Below are 13,794 nucleotides of genomic sequence, written 5' to 3' on the forward strand. Positions count from 1 at the left end.
CCATCGTAAGTCAGAGTTGATCCATTTACTCGAACGCGCGATCGCCGACTTTCCCTTCCCCTTAATTTAGTGGCTTCTTTGGGGAATTTTGGGAATCGGGACGATCACTGTTTGAGAACCGAATGGGATAGAATCGTCTCGGTCTATTAGGATTGAAAGACTGACTGCTGCGATTCGCTACGGTCACGAAGTTCTACCGTTTTAACTTCCGCTGTGCGAATGCCAACTTATTCTAGGGAAACTTGTCCCGTGACCATTCAGTGAACTGTTGGGACTCCTGGCGGTTCCATGTGTCTTCGAAACAATTTTTCAGAATTTATCCTCATTATTTCTAGATCGATGCTATTTACCATTCAACACAGATTACAAAATCGACAGGAAGACAGCTTCTACAGTTCCATTTGCAATTCTGCACGAAACAATTTGACAAGGAAGAAACATAACATAACATAACAAAGGAAGAAGCAGTAGTTAAAGGTGATCATTGACGTTCAGGTGGTTCAGGATTTGTTTAGCGGTGTTTTTCGCAGGACGAGAAGGGGTCGTTCTGATATTCGCAGCCGCCAGGACGGGACAGGGTGTGTGTATGTGGGGATGGGTCGCGTGGAAGTGATTCGAAATGCGCGGCGCCGTCACGACGGCATCTTATTTACCGTGCAAATCCGATGTAGTCGACCAAAGATCCCGGATTGCCGGAGAAATCCCGGGAAACCCTTCGAGGGGCGTCAGTTGTGGCGCACACGCGCGCCCGTTTCACCGGCCATCTTCATGTTTATATGCAGCGGGGAGAGTGGACCGGATTGCCTGCGAGAGAAGAGTAATAAATAGTTGTTGCTCGACACGAGTGCTCGCATTCTGCTCCAGGATTTCGCGACAAAGCCGTCGTTGAATACGTTTCGCCTCCTTCTATTTGCATGATTGTTTTGCTGGCCGGCGTTCTTCAACCTCGGGGCTCGCCCTTGTCGAACTGCCGTTGAAACAACTTTTTCCGGTCCGTCTCCCTCTCTCTCTCTCTCTTACTCTCACTCTTTCTGTACTCTGGCTGTACTCAGGCTGCACTCTCGCTGTCGTAAAGCTGAAATATTTTTCGAGCGCGGATTTTTCTGTATGCAAAGAAACCCGTGCGGTTACACAAGAGAGATCGATGCAAAGATATTGCCCGTTCGTAGGAAATGTAATGCGGCCCCCCGAGCAAATGCGCTCGACCCAGAAAAACGCGCGGTTCGTCGCCGCCGCCGCTGCGCCGGATGCCGAAGAGAGCCTCGACGAAATCGAGAAGATGGAAAGTAGACTCGAGACGGAGCGAGGCGGAGGAGATTAGTTTCGAATAACCGTGAAAGCGAGCTCGAGTGCCTTTACTTCCTGAAAACTTCCGACCTTTCCTTTATTCCGTGCTCTCTCGCGCGCGGATCCTGCCAACCGAAAGGAACCTTCGCCCCGCGGATTCGCGGATTCGCGGATTCGCGGACCGCGTTTTCCGCGACCGCACACTCCAATCCGAAAGACGTGGTTCGAACCAATCTCCCCGAGGGCCAATAAGTCGGCGGCTACATGCCTCCTGGAAAAAGAATGCCTGCCAATAAGACCACTACGTTTTATTATCTACATCAACTCTCATCCTGCTAATACCTTGCAAATAAACCCCTGAGCATTGAATCTCGCAAGTCTCTGACGTGAACAGCCAACACTTTATTTACTAATTTTTTTAAAGTCTGTGGCTAAGAAACAATTATACAGGCTTAAATGGTAAATCCATTCAAAGTGTTAAGCTCCAATTTTCTCTTAGATATTCCTGTACCTATTTTACCGATCTTAATGAACATATAAATAGCTAATGATTCGAATTGATTACTACAAAAATTGAAATCTAATTTTGTTAATTATTTTATGAATAGACCATTACTCGTGACGATCATAGTTTCATTGCATTTTTTAGACTTGCACATTCCACGATTGCACAAATGTCGGCAGTCTTTTGATACGTAACGCCATTCTTTAATCATTCGAACAATTCCCCGACTGTCTAACCTCTCGTCTACACACTCGCAACAGTTCTTTGCGATTTATACGCTGGAAATAATCCTCTGTCCATAAATAATGTACGAGTATCAAACGCATTTGTTACACAACGTTGTTTGTCATACTGTAACATACTATTGACCAACGCAATCAAATTGAGACATATTATGCGTCAAGTGTGATACTTCTTCCGTATAGCCAGCCATAAACAAACGGCGATTTTGAAGCGGAAATTAAAATAACGGGTAATAAGTTATTATATTTTGTTGGAATTATTGCTAGTCGACTTTTATCGCGTCAATTTATAGAGACTGAATATCTGGCCGTTTCCCGTCTTATTACGGACTGCGTTAAGGATTCCATTATGCTTGACTGGGATTAACAATCTCCTGTATGCTATAAAAGCATAAAATCCACAGTCTGGAAATTATAGTAGCCTCTCTATAGCGGCCCAGTCCCAACATTTCCCGAGGAGCTCTTATCGCAATAGGTATGCAGTTTTCGAGCACGGTGCATACGGAGGAAACGTTGAACGCTGCTAAGTAGACTGCGAATGTCTTTATGCAAATTCCCATTTTGCAAAATAGTCGGTGAAAAATTTTATTGCTTGGCCAGGCTGGACGAGAAGTTCGTTAAGTCGAAAAAGAAATGAAAGATTCTACTAATCTCGAGTGAAGCTTCTTATTCCGACAGTCTAGTAACTAATTAACTCGGAGTTAAACCCCGCACGAAACCTTAATAAGAAGCTCGCTAGAGTTTCATTCTAGATTCCTTCATCGTGAAAGCGTATTAATTACTCCCGCGGAGGTGGCGAATTAATAATTCATAAAGTAAACGTGTAATTGCATGAAGTTCTCGCGGGTGCGAGAGAGAGAGAGAGAGAGAGAGATAGAGAGATCATGTACTCTAAAAATTATCAATAAACGTTTAATCTTGATCGTTGCCGAATGAAAAATGTGTTACACGAGCTCCTCGGTGTTCTATTTTACGGTGTTCCCGAATTACAAAAGTTTATAAATTATCAGCCAGAAATGAGTTATAAATTTTCCATGGTAATCATGGCTATCGCTCTTCCACCCGGCGGTAATCTCGTACGAAGCGTTCTCAAGATGAATACGCCTGTCTCTTTTTCACCGCAGCAATTTCGCATTTCTGTCTTTGCCCAAAACCTCCGCTACCGTCGTATTATCCTAGTAAGATCCTGCCTTTCATGGATATCAGGCTTATATTAATTGCCGTTTTAAAAGTTGCTGGCATTTCGTCTCTACTCGCGGAAGACAACCAATTCACAATTAATTAATTTACAAACAAATTCCGAGCAAAAGTGACACCTGCGTGCAACCAGAAGTCTCTACGGTCTTCCTCAATCGTAGAAGTGCATTAATTAATCCTGGCAATGTTAAGAATAATTAAGTTTCGGCATCGTCTAATTCTGTAGCACGTCCGACGTCTAATAGAGAGATTGTTAATAACAAATTCCGGTCGGAACTGTTACACAACAGTTGGCAAGGGTCCAGGCCAGTTTCTCCAACTGCAAAGTCTCGTTAATTATTCTCTTAAAGATAGTAAATTACCCCGGAACCAAAGTCTGTCAAATTGTGTCAGCTCACCGTGACGCAGTGCTCGGTAAAAATTATTAATAACTCTTTAATTAGACGTTAAATCTGTTCGTAACTGCACTCGAGAAAGTTGCCAGTGATCCCGGCTGCATTCTTCGCATACAAAAAGTGCATAAATTAAGCCTTGTGAAGTTAATGCATTTATAATTCACGTAGTCGGAAAGTAATCATTTTACGTTGTCGCGGCACAAGCACGGAGGATAATTCTTAACAACTGTTTAAACTCGTGGCGAAACGTAATCTAAAGTGCATCGCGAAAGTTGTCGAAGCCTCTCTATTTTATATTCTCCGAGCGCAAATGTTTACAACTTATTAGCGGAAAATGTGTTATTCATGAGTTAGTTCTCTGTTGCTCGTTCGAGTTGTCAAAATAGGTTACCATTCAATCATGCCATGCCTCTCTCGCTCTCTCTTCGTTTGCTGTCTCGAGCAAGACGTTCCCGAGATGAATGTGCCTGTCCTACTTACACTCGTAGGATTCCGTATGTTTATCCTCGTCTAATACCACCACTGTCGTCATGTTATCTTACCAAGATTCTGCCGCTCGAGGTATCAGGCATTCGTCAAACATAGTTTTCGAAGTAGGTGGCACGATTATCTCTATCCTTATCGCACAGCTGCGCTCCTTGTCTTACGTATTCTAAACATTAGACAGGTTCGTAACCTGCCCTGCACTCGTTAATAACTAATCGCTAAATCGAACAATAGCTGAAGCTTTATACTAGTTTCCTCGATCATCAAAATGTATTAAATAATCCTGAATATTGAGAAAACAATTAAGTCACGGCATTGTCCGATCGTGTGATAGACACAAATTTGACAGGCTGCTCAGAAATTGTGAATAACTATTTAAAGACTGGCAAGTTCTGAATGAAATTGAAAATAGCTAGAAGTTCATACTTGCATCTCCAACGAAAAAAGTGTATTAATTAATTCCAGAAACGTTTGCCGCATATCTATCAGGTGTCTAAAACATTGTTAATACTCACTTAATTACGTGTTATAATTTTCAGAAATCGTTACTGGTGTCTTGCTGGAGCCCTATCCTATCCGCAGAAACTATTGTACATCATTAATTACCGTACAGTTAAAAAGCCGCGATTGACAGGAATGTTATCTGTCGAGAGTGGTGTTCAGAGTGCGTACTCTGCCCGTAAATCATTAATAACTTGTTAATTCCGGATCAAACCACTTCGAATCTATTACAGGAATACCGACAGAGGTTCGTGGTGCATTCTTTAATCATGAAAGTGCATAATTTCTGCCCATGGAGCACGAGGAATTAATGATTGATGGCGCCGGTGTCAAACTATTTTCGGTAATCGCGATGGGAAGGGGTTTCGAAAATTGCTAATAACTATTTAATGTCGCGTAAAATCAGATTAAAACTGTAATGAGAAAGTTGCCGGCAGTCTACTGCACACGCCACGATCGCAAATGTTTGTAGATTAACGTCGCGGGGCGAGTTATTAATAAATTTTCTAATGCATTTACTGCGCGCAGAGAATGGTAGAGAGAGAGAGAGACAGAGAGAGAGATATTAGTGAAGGATTGTCGCTCTCTCTCTCTCTCGCACCCGCGCGATTTCGTATATCTGTCCTTGTCGGACACCTATTTGCCCATCGTGCTTCGCCCGTGCGTACCAGGGAATTAGAAGTCCGGCTGAAAAGTTGGTGGCACGAACAATTTGCTCTCTATCCTTTTCGCACAGTATAGTTGTCTTTCTCTTAATCGTGTGAAAGATAGCGAAAATTAGTTCGCAAACCCGCTGCCATGGACGGCAGAACTGTGGCTCGCGTTTTCGGAGTCGGGGCGCAAATCTAAGCTTATTTAAAGCGGAATCCTTTCAATTATGCAATGAAACGATTATGCTGTTCATACAGGAGACGTTGTATCATGCAAATGGGCAACTGAGATTTGATCAATTAACTCGAAACCCGCACTGTTTCAGAGACTCTAATAGCTGCACTTCCAGTTTTTCTAAATGTTCAATGCGTTCACTGCTGGCGACAGCGTCTACAGGTTCTACAAATTTGTCATTTTTATTTGAACAATAAAATGACTTTTTCAACAGCAGGCATAGTCAGTAATGCTGTTTAATCGCGTCTCTATGGATTTTTGGACTTGTTCAACGGAGAGAATGGATTTGGTAGCATTCGATTCAATTTCTTTGGTAGAATATTTGTATTACATTATGCAATGCGTGTGTAACAAATGCTGAGGTGCGACGATTATTTTACATTATAATTAAATATCTTTGCATAATACAGACATAACAGTAAGTCCTCCCATGGAAATCACACCGTTACAAATTGTTTAACACTTTGAACGCCGTAGTGACCGGCACCATTGTATTACTTAAGAATGATTATCACGAAATTAGTGGGATTGAATAGCAATTTATTTCTGCCGAAATTAGCTAGATTATAGTGTGAGGTGAGAACGTCATAATCTCTTCTATGACCAGAATATGAAAGTGCATCCCCGAAAAGTGCACAAGTCCGTGCACAACCTGGCGGAGTATTGAACAAACTTCACGGTATACAACAAACAGAATATAATCCCGGTACTATAAATATCAAGCTCATTTCCCTGACATTATTAAAACCAAGAGGTCACCCCTTTCCAGCCTGAGGAAGACGAGAAGAGACAATGGGACCGTTTCCCCCAGAGCGTTGGCACTCCGGCGTCTGTTGGTGCTCGACTCCCTCGTTTAAGGGTTTTCCTAACTGGACCCTTAATCTAAATCACAGCCAGGGTTAACCGCGTGTCCCCGCCCCCTCTTTCTCTCATTCTGTTTCTCTCTCTTGCGTGCACACTCAGCCGTTCTAAATTGGTTAATTATAATCCGAAAAGAAGAGGAATAAGAGGAGTAAGGGGGGAGGGAGGGAGGACGTCGGCGGCCGTGAAACAGAGGGGGTTAGCCGAGTTTGGACGTTCCAGCGACGTTAATTGGAGGGGTCTATGATCTCTAATTGGCCCTCGTTCCTTTCCGGCGCGCAGTCTTCCAGGCTTCTTCCCCTCCGCCAGGTCCCTTTGTCCGACGGAAATCGGTCGATCGAGTCGTCGCAGGAAAAAGGACAGCAGTGTGTCGGGAACGCAAAAGGGAATAAAACGGTGTGGCGACGCGAGGAAGGAAACGAGAGAAGATCGGTGGCAGGGGGAAAACATGGTCGACGCGCGTGCGACACACAGGAAAACACAGAACGACGAGGGTTGAATGGGCATTCGCTCTCGAAGAGAGGGTGTAGTTGGGTCGCAGTCCGCGGTGCTGAATGCTACACGCCGGCCGCACAATGCCCGGGCCAGTGGCATCCTACAATACCGTTTGGAACGGCCGCGCGATAAATTCCTGCAACTTTTATCGAATAGGAGGGCTAACAGGCCGAGGGAATATTGTGAAAGTTCCGTCCGTACTCGCCAGTTGCGGCCGACTGGCCTCTGAAACCGAGAACTCGTGCTTCCTCCGCAACCAAAAACTCTCTCTCTCTCTCTCTCTCTCTCTCTCTCTCTTTCTTCATTTTCAATCTCTCTTTCCCCTCTCTACCCTCTGCTCTTTCCCCGCGACCACTTTGTTCCGATTCCAACAGATCTTCTCCGACGGTGGACTTTCTTTTCGGGAGCATCGGTCGCTTATCCTCACCGGGATCGTTCGCCGACGAACTTTCCGAAGACAGTCGGACACCAAATAAATTTATTTTCCATTCGACAGAGCCCTGTTTAGCTCCCGGCATCTCGCGCGTGTCTACAACCTCGCAAATTAGCCCACGTTGAATTAGAGCGTCTGAAATTCTTGATCAGATACCCGGAGAACACCCTTGTTTTGCGCGAATTCTTTAACCCCTTGCCCCATCGAGTCAGACTTGTAATAAAGATTTCGAACTGAATCCACTAAGTATGTATGTTATTAACGGAGTTCGATCTTTATGCAAAATAAAAAATTTCCAAGTCAATTGTCAGAAGCGGAATAAAAATGTATTTTCACATTTAATAATTTTAATAACGCGGAAATAATGACATCGTTTTGTTAATCTTTACTAATAGCTTCACAGTTTTACATTTCCCTTATTCGATTTTGTCATAGACGCATGAAATCCACGGTTCAGTTATAGATATAAACTTCTTTCTTCTTCTATGAAATTACGAATATTAACTAAGCTGGTCTGCGAGCTTGTCGGTAAGCTTTCGTGGAAATGACGATGTCAACCAAAAACATATTGGTAATATTTGTACGAAATAAACAAATTAAAGCGGGTAATGAATTGTACAAATTATAACGGTAATGAATTTATGGATCGAAGCGTTAATAACAAATGTTTAAATTATGTCCTCTGGGACAGATGGAAAGACCAGATTTATCACTGGCTTGTTTTACCACTCTTCGCAGAGCAGACAGAGATGCTAAACATGTTTTTCAATCGTGAGGAAATTCAATTCATCAAATTCTTCACTCACGCGCAGGGAAACGTTTCGTTGATCCAGGGGAATTTCATGAACATACGAGGACAGTGATAGCAGTCAAGCATTGATCAGACATTTAAGGATTTATCTCACTGCTGTACTTAATCTGTCGAGTACTGTAGAGTATACTAGATTTGTCTGACTACAAGGAGACTTTAGATATTTTCCAAGTGGGCTGCGAGGCATATTTTATGCATAATAGATTGTTTCAATGGAAACAAATATTTCTGCCATGAGTTTGATAGGATATAAAATGAGAAGAGATAGAAAGCGACGGCACACGGTCTAGAGGCGATCCGGGAGCAAGCAGGATACCGGGTGGCCAAGAAGTAGAAGATCGGGAGAGATAGAACCGCGTAAATAAGGCCGAGAGAGCGAACGGGGGTGGAAACGTTCTCGAAAACCGTTCGTAGCCCGCATCTTTCGGATGCGGGTAGTTCTCCGGCAATTATACTAATGGAGATTGGGCGGTTGTCGGAGGAGGATTCCGCGGAGGAGCGGAGCGCAGCCGACCCCTGTGGAGGCCGAAGACGAGAGCACAGCGCCGTTCAAGGAAGAAGAAGAAGAAGATGAAGAAGAAGGCGGAGATAGAGAGAAGATCACGGAAGAAAGCCGGCAGCTCTCTCCCAAGGAGAAGGATGAAGTAAGTAGGAAAGGGAGTGGTAACAGGGAAAACGAACGGAACGGTTGAAAGAGCAAAGAAGGAAGGGGTTTGTATGTCGAGTGAAAAGTGAGCAGCATTTGAAGAGGAAACCTTCTGGTTATCCAGAGAGAAAGGCAGGGATAGCTAGAACGTAGAGACGGTCGGACGGTCGGGACGGACCGACGGATGGACGCAGATGGTAGTGGGCTCCGCTGTCGAAAATAAGAAGAGTAGTAATGAATGAGTCCGTAGCTGAAGAGCGAGGAGAACGACCATGGAGCAGAAGGGTGGAAGGAAGAGAGCGCCGGGCTCGAGTATATAAGAAGAGCCGGAACGGAGTTCTAAGAGTCGTACGGAACACCGAGAGCCAATGGAAGCTGCCGAAAAGTGCTTTATACGCGAACTGCATTCAAATGAAAAAGTATATACGCTGCCAGAGCGAGCCGCGCTGCTGCTGGGCTGCTACACTGCCAGCAATATCGCTGTCTACCGACACGCCGCCTGCTGGTGCTGCTACTGCTGCTGCTGCTGCTGCTGCTGCTTTACTTACTATACACCATCGTCGTTGCTCTCGTACTCTCGCCCCAGCACGGTGCGTCGCTTTGATCTCGGCTACTCCTCTCGCGATCCAAGAATGCGAGAAACAGAGTCCCCGGCATTATCCTTTGAATAATATCGGGCGCCGTTGAATGGGACGTCCGTTTCCGTGCACGTGCAAGACGACGGCGGATCGTTTAGCCGTTCGGGGTACCAGATCGCTTCTGTTCGCTCCTCAAAAGTGCCTCGGTCTCGGATTTTGTCAATGCGTGCCTCCACTCTTTCCGGAAGCTGTATTAAATTGAATCTTCTACTGTCACGTAGCTTATTTAGAACGGTCCGACGCTTGGATCTGCCATTCGACAGTGAATAAACACTCCGCTGAACTCGAATTACACGGGGAATCGTTTTTAGCGTTTGCATCACAGGATTGTGTAAATCCTATACAAGGATTAAACGGGATGATTGTATCTGCAGTTTATTTTTGCATTTTTTGGAACGCGACTGTTCTACTGACTACAAAAGCCAAAATAATTGAAGGATCCTTATAAAACTGAAATTGCAGGTGCGTTTTTGGATGATTTACTTCCACCAAACGAACAATAATTCGTGAACAATTGATTTTTTAAAACTGGGATGCCGAAATGAACGCTTGAGGAGTTAACTCACTCTCTGCGTCAGTGTGTTAAATTCACAGCAACGTTTATCTATTTTTATATAGAAATGAAGGTGGAGAAAAATATATAAAAACAGAATGTCTTTCGTCATGAGACTGGTGAGATATTGTGGTTTAGGCTTGCGTAAATACATGTAGAAAAGGAATGAGAAACGAAAAGGCTTGGTAAACCCTGAAAAATTGCAGGAATTTCTGCGAAATCAGTGATACAGGTCGACCATTAGTCAGATACCGGGCACCTTATCGCTAGACTGTGGATTTTATGGATTTCTAGCAAAAATGAGTGGTTGCGATTTGAGAATATAAAACGATTGACACAACTTAAGAGTTAATATAACATTCTTCACTCGCCAAAATTATTAAAGAAATAATGAAATATGTATCAAGCTCCTGTTCCCTGCAATCGATGCAGAACATTTTGATTATACATAAACACCCGTAGTCTACTCATGGTCGATATCACGCATTACATTAATACGGACCTTTACGCGTGCACGATTCTAAAAATGACAAACGACTGACAACTTGTTTGTCATGCCGCCAACTTATCAAACGATAACCGAGCGTACATTGCATCGCGTTTTAACGAGGGCGTTAAATAGTCGATTAGAGAAGCACTCGGCTAGCATTTTTCGGCGCGAAGGGAAAGCAGAGAGGAAAGGTGATTCCGGATCGGATTTTTGCGAAGGCTCGTGGCAAAGCGAAACGGTTAAAAATACCGGTGCAAAACGAGAGCGGCGGGGGGAGGGGGGCAGTGGTGTGAGAGACTGACGGTGACCGTCGACGGCTCGATACGACGACCCCGGCTCGCCGGACGAATTAATTTATCTCCGTCGGTTCGGTGTCGGACGCGACGAACGAAACAGCGAGCAGGAGGAGCGGGTCCGGGCTTTCGACGGGCAACACGGCCCGACCACGGTCCGTTCAACTATTAAGCGAGGTTACCATCGATCGCATAATAGGAGACGTCCGCGAGTTTGATCGGACCTATCCGTGCCAAATTTCTGTAATCGGCGCAAATGATTGCACAGCACCCGCCGCCAAACGTCGACGTCGACGTCGACGCCGCTGACTCTCGTCTAACGGCGTTCTCTCAATGGACGCCGCGGTAGTTCGGTACCGTTGCCGATGAACGTCGCGATACCCCGGCCACAATTCGAGTAAATATTTGAACGCTAATTGAACTATTCGGCACGGGCGTGTAATACGTCGCCCCGACTGCTAAACAGTTACACTCGATTGTGGTAAATCATAATGGAAACGTCGTTACCCGCGTGTGCCGGGCCAGATCCCGTTTTCATGCCGTCCCCATTGTTCCCGAAATATTAACACGACGGTTTAATGAAGGCCGCGACCCAGAGAGAGAGCCAGAGGGGGTCCTCTGACCGGGGCCGTGGCCTATCCACAACGCGAAATTCGGACGAACGAGCGCGCGCTTTTGCGGTTGGAACCTGCTCCGCTTCGTTCTGCTCTGCCCTGCTCCGCTCTGCTCTTGCACAGCTCCGCTCTATGCAACCTGCAAAACGCATCCGTGTAACCCGGCCGAACAGCAGGCTCGGTCGATCGCCAGGGACTAGTCGACGTACGCTTCCCGTCCGGTATTCCCCCGCGATTAAAACTTTCCGTACTCCGCGTTTAAACGAACCCGCCCCTCGACCCGGACCCGCCCGCCGAAACCCGCGCGCGGTGAAATACTTGTTTCCGGTAATCTTGCGTGGAATGCCGCACTCGGCCCCACGCTACCCCGCGATTCTACTCGACACGAGTATACGCGAAAATAGTCGAATACACGAGCAATCTTCGGTTCCGTGCTGAAATTGATCCTATACCTTGCGATTCTGGACCAGAGAGAGAAAGAGAGAGAGAGAGAGACGTAGAGTTGTGAATTCTATGCGGGGAATTTGCACGGGCAGTGATAGCGGTCGGCCAATGGTCAGGCGCTTAAGGGGAGCGTCCGAATAGTATTTGTGTCACTGCTGTACTTCATTTGTTGAGCACGTTGAGCAAGAAGCTTTCTGTTGAATCATTTTCAAGTCTCAGAGAAAAACAGGGTGAATTCTCAGCAAGATTCACAGTCTCGTGAACTTTAAATTAATGTCTAAACTAGATGGACATGAACACAGAAGAACCATTGCTAAACCCTATGTGAATAGACAAATTTATACAAATTGCACTGTTACTTGGCGACGCTATAGGGGCCACTGAACTTCCGATTCAAAGATCAATTTCCAATTTTAGAAATAAATTAACCCGAACACTGGGGAATGAGACAGTAAGATAATGTACAAGTTGGACGAGTGATGGAATTGTTTTTCGGACGAGTCGCGAAGATCGGCAGCGTTGGGAGGAAATTTTCCGTTCGGATAGTAAGTTGATTAGGGGAGTTGGATTTGCGGGGCCATTGCGATGGTATATATAGATAGACGTCGGGACGACAGCTTCTCGTCGTCGTCTGCGGCGTGGATAGCGGTGCCGGAGGGCAGGATGACCGTTTGAAACGTAGATGGAACGTAGTTGGTTCGAGAGGGCCGTTCGACCCGGTGGCACAGGACGGGTCGCGTGTAAATCCTTTACGCGTGTATGCGTACGCGCTAATGAGCCGGAACAAGCTACATGGCGTAGCTCCGACGTTGGACAGAGCGTGTTTGCGCGCTAAGCCCGTCCGCTCCGCTGGGACAACCTGCACCGTCCCTCTGCCCCCGGTCTATACGTCAATCGAACGTACAAACTGTCCTGCGTCGCGATCGACCGAACCTCTGCCCTGCTCGTCCGCGTTAAATATCCCGCCGAACGAATTTCCTCTGCCAAAACCAGCTCTCATTCGCGTCTAAGATCGAATCATTTCCGCTATTCATTCTCTCCTCGCCTGGCCTCTCTGCGCCGAACGTCGTCGCCGAGCGAAGACGCTACCGACCGGCCACTAATCAATTCACGAAGCAACTTCTATAAGATCGAACAATAAACTTCATCCCGCAAACTCACCCGCGCGCGCAAGTTCAACTTAAGAAGCGCGGCTAATGTATTAATAAAGTTTGCGTATGTTGCTGTGTAGCAAAATGTAGGCAAACTATCGGGGATTTACATTCTACATTATTCGCGCGCCGAGGACATTAACCCTCGGATGGCCTAGTTTGACCCAGGAGTGCAAACGGTCGGAATTCCAGTTTTCTAGCTAGACATTCCGAACTGTCTGCTGTTGGTATTACGTTCAATGCTGTGCAAAAACATTGGTACACGACCTGATACACTTATCTATAACGACCATAAACTGCGGGGATTTTCTCGTGCAGCTTCGTACACAGAATCTACGAATTAGCACGGATGTGGTGTGCCGGTGGCCCCGCTGTCTTGCTACCAAGCATGTAATGCTTTTACTTCGCTTACCAGGAGAGCATTTATTAGGTATACAAAATAATTCATATTTGACGGTATAAAAGGCTCCGAAATAATTTATACACCTAATAGGATTTTCGAAACGACTGCGTATGTATATTCTCGGATAAATTCTCAGCTGTTAGGCGAAGGGATGAACATGGTAGATTTTTAAGAAGCACGGAGTAATTGCCGAGGATGACGCGTTGAGGAGAGGATCAACGACGTTCCTGAAGAAACAGAGACGTAATCATCGGGATCGTTCAGAAGAGGACAGCGTGGGGGGTTTGTGTCAGCGGTATATTTTCTAATTGCTCGTTGTAGCGTTTGCTCGCGGCACGATCGAGTCGATCGGAAATTAATTAACCGCGTTCACGGTCGATCGACCTGGGATTCCAGGAACCGGAAGAACCGCGTTCTCTCTCGCAAGAGTCGCGCCGCCAGTTAACAGTTTCCCTGCCGCCTCG

The 13,794-nt window shown here is 45.7% G+C and overlaps 1 protein-coding gene across 7 annotated transcripts in view; it reads left to right on the forward strand.

Annotated features, from left to right (window-relative positions):
- The window catches only part of Lar (tyrosine-protein phosphatase Lar), a 447,011-nt gene that overhangs the window by 330,949 nt on the left and 102,268 nt on the right, over nt 1-13,794 (forward strand). The gene's annotated exons all lie outside the window — the stretch shown is intronic.

Source organism: Halictus rubicundus, chromosome 1 (genome assembly GCF_050948215.1).
Source record: "Halictus rubicundus isolate RS-2024b chromosome 1, iyHalRubi1_principal, whole genome shotgun sequence".
Lineage (NCBI taxonomy): Eukaryota > Metazoa > Arthropoda > Insecta > Hymenoptera > Halictidae > Halictus > Halictus rubicundus.